The sequence below is a fragment of the Benincasa hispida genome, chromosome 10 (assembly GCF_027475165.1).
Source record: "Benincasa hispida cultivar pf3 chromosome 10, pf3_genome.v1.1, whole genome shotgun sequence".
Taxonomy (NCBI): Eukaryota; Viridiplantae; Streptophyta; class Magnoliopsida; order Cucurbitales; family Cucurbitaceae; genus Benincasa; species Benincasa hispida.
The window spans coordinates 36,542,042-36,545,839 of NC_143487.1; the positions used below are offsets into that span (position 1 = coordinate 36,542,042).

General features: G+C 34.9%; 1 pseudogene; it reads left to right on the plus strand.

The window, feature by feature from the left end:
* The first annotated feature begins 1,818 nt into the window (after window positions 1-1,818).
* On the plus strand, window positions 1,819-3,508 carry LOC150033316 (serine/threonine-protein phosphatase 7 long form homolog; annotated as a pseudogene).
* Window positions 3,509-3,798: the final 290 nt, after the last annotated feature.

The window sequence follows — 3,798 nt, forward strand, 5'->3', positions numbered from 1 at the left end:
TGTCGGCATAAAACTCATGGGATGGTCAAAATTACCAAACTTCAAGGGGAACACTCACGTTTGTTTTCAGAATTAATATAGAATTATTCACAGCTTGATTCAAATTTTATGAGTATCGAAATCCAAAATTTAGTTAGAATTGATCCTGGGGTACCTGCGGCCCTACTCCAAGAAGCAAATAAAAACATTATGGCTATAATGTTAATTATAAATGGGTGTGGCAAGCCAAGAGAAAAGCGTTGATTGTTGTGTTTGGTGATTGGGAGAAATCATATCCAGAGCTTCCTTATTGGTTGAGGGCTCTTGTTCATGACAATCCAAGAACACGATCAAATTGTATTTTCTTCCGTCTGATGTGCCAGTAAGACTATTTTTTGTCGAGTTTTTTGGTCCTTCAGTCCTGCAAGAGAAGGGTTAAAACATTGTAGGCCATTAACCAGATTGATGGAACTCATCTCTACAGAAAGAATAGGGAAAAATTATTGACTGTCTTATCTATTGATGCAAAAGGACATATATTTCCCCTTGCTTTTACTATTGTTGAAGGTGAAAATTCGTCCAGTTGGTCATAGTTTTGGTGGACATTGCGTGAATATGTTACCCAAAGAGATGGTATTTGCTTGATTTCTGATAGACATAAGGGCATTCTTGCTGCAATTAATAATGAGAAAATTTGTTGGAGTGAACCTAGAGCGTACCATCAATATTTTCTTCGCCATGTTGCCAGTAATTTCAATACGAAATAAATCAAAACAACTAAAATATTTGGTGATTAAAGTAGGAAATCAACACTAAAGGTGCAAGTTCATTAGGTGCATGAAAGAATAGAAACAATTGAACCTTGAATGTCTTGAATTTTTTTCAGATATTGACTTGAAAAAATGGACCCAATCACATGACAGTGGATATCGCTATGGGTGGATGACAAGCAAAGCAGCTAAATGTATGAATGGTATTTTCAAATGTGCTAGAATGTTACCAATTACTTCTTTGGTTATGCTAACATTTTATCGCACAATACTGTATTTTGAACGTCGAAGACAAGAAATCAGTGAAGCACTCGATCGTGGGGACATGTATATAGAATATGCCCTGATAAGATTTAAGAGGTGGGAAAAACGAGCATCTGTGCATACAGTGACATCTATTGATAGGGAAAGTCAAACTTTTGAAGTACAAACTGGCATAAGTATGATTTCTCCTTATAAAGGACAACACACACAAGTTTTGAGCTTGAAAGAAGGAATAAGTTCTTATAATAAGTGGCAATCATTCAAGATTCCATTATCTCATGTAATTGCAGTTTGTAATTACATGCATTTGACATACATACCACTTTTTTATGAATGCTACAAATTGTCCAATTTCAAGCAATGTTATGAAGGTCGCTTCCATCCAATAGAACACCCAGATTATTGGCCATAATTATCATTTACAGAAGTTCATCTGAATGAGGACTTACTAAGAAAACAGGGTCGGACAAAAATTACACGCATTCATAATGAAATGGATTGGAGAGAGGCAAACCAAAAAGTTCGATATACAATTTGCAAGAGAGAAGGACATAACAGACGTACTTGTCCACAATGTACATTAGGTGCTTCGTCTTCGAGTCATTAGGTGTATCTTTTATATACTTATATTTTTTTATGTAATTGTATTTTTCATGTAATTGTATCTTTTATGTACGTATATTTTTTATGTAATTATATATTTTATGTACTTGTATTTTTTATGTAATTGTATCCTTTTATGTACTTTTTATGTATATTTTATGTGATGGATTTTATTATGTAATGTAATTTGACTTCTTAGGTAATGGAGCCTGGTCCTTCTAACCCTGTACAACTATATCAATGAAATACGCATCGTTCACAATCAATATGGGATAGTTCTTCTACAATAGTTTTGAGTTGTCGGAGAAGGGAGGCATCTGCACAACATACTATCCCATTTAATCACCGTATTATTTCCTATGTTGAACAGACAAGTTTTCTTGGGGTTTCAAAAATCGGATATATCCAACTTGATTGGCACCTCATTACTGCTCTAGTTGAGCATAGGAGACCAGACACCCACACATTTCACCTGCCTTGTAGGGAATGTATAATCACATTGCAGGATGTTGCCATACAGTTTGAGTTACGAGTGGATGGGCAACCATTGACAAGTTCACTACAATATGATTGGAAGAATATTTGTGAAGAGCTCTTAGGCATTCTACCAGATGATCTGAAAGGCTCAAGATTGAGTATCCCCTGGTTGGCGTCCCAGTTTTCAGAATTACCTCCCGATGTCGACGACATCAGCGTACGTAGGTATGCACGAGCATACATTATGCAATTTATTGGAGGATTTTTATTTGCTGACAAGTCAAATACTATAGTGCATCTCATGTTCCTCTCGCTACTATCTGATTTCGAGCTTGCTGGTACATACTCGTGGGGTGGTGCATGTCTTGCATGGTTGTATAGAGATCGAACTTTGTCGAGCTACCAATGCACAAGCGTTGGAAATAGCGGGACCACTGATACTACTACAAGCATGGGCTTATGATAGATTTCCAATTATATCACTATAAGTCCAGTTACAGGCCCCAGATCATCATCCACTTAGTGCCATGTATTATTTCATTTATATATTTATTTCGTTATCATTTTATGTAAGAATATAAATTAATTGTATTTTTTTATAATTTTAGATGGAGTGTTGTATTAGCTGCCTCTGAACAATCAGCAAATATGTTGCTCGTTTACCAAAAAATATTTGACAGACTGATGCACAATTAGGTAATAAATGTATATATAAATGAATATTTAAAACATTTCGGATGTATACTTATCTTCTATTTTTTGTTAGATTAATTGGTTGCCATACACACAACAGATTTGGTCATCACTACCTAATTACTGTCGTGATGGTGAAGACATCTGGTTGACCGTTAGCCCTTTTATATGCTTCCATATAATAGAGTGGCATCATCCAAATCGTATGTTGAGATAGTTCGGTCCGCGATAAATGATACCTTCATTGTCCTATACACTCCCAGCACTACACCAGATTGATTTGAGAGGTAAGCATGATCAAGACTGGCGTCGAATCCAGGTGGAATATATATCCTACTGGCATGGATGACATGATCGTTGTGCACAGGGAGAAATAATAAATGGGCTAACTGTATCAGATGACTACCTTTCCTGGTACGATTCAATCACAAGACGATTTATCACATCTGACGGTGCTTACTATTACTGCATGGTAAGAGATTTAAAATCAGACATTTTCCATATATATGATATGAATATTGTTTAATATTTATTTTTTCATTGTATAGAATAATTTTGTCGGAGATGTACAACAATATTCAGTGCAGCACAACTTACCAGAGTTGGGTTCGATGTGTCAGCAAACATTGGTCAATATAGAAAGTATTATTCAACAAACAAGATGACTCAATGTTGCTGACACTGATCGAAGACGTATTCTTTGTAGATAACAACGACAATAGGGTGAACCTAATTTGGAGGGACACAAAGATAACCCCTATGAGGGGTAAAGGCCAGGGGGGTCGTCTTTAAATTTGATATAAACTTCTATTTTCAAATTAAAGAACTAATTGTAAATCATCTTTAATATCATGACATCTTTTTTTTTTAATATGAGCTCAAAATAATTATGTTTTAATTGTAGACTAAATATATAATTAAGTTTAATAATGAAGGAATTTGTGGACCCGATCCTAAAGTCTTAATATTATTGTACATCTCCAATTAAAAAAAAATCTATTTTTTTTAAAAA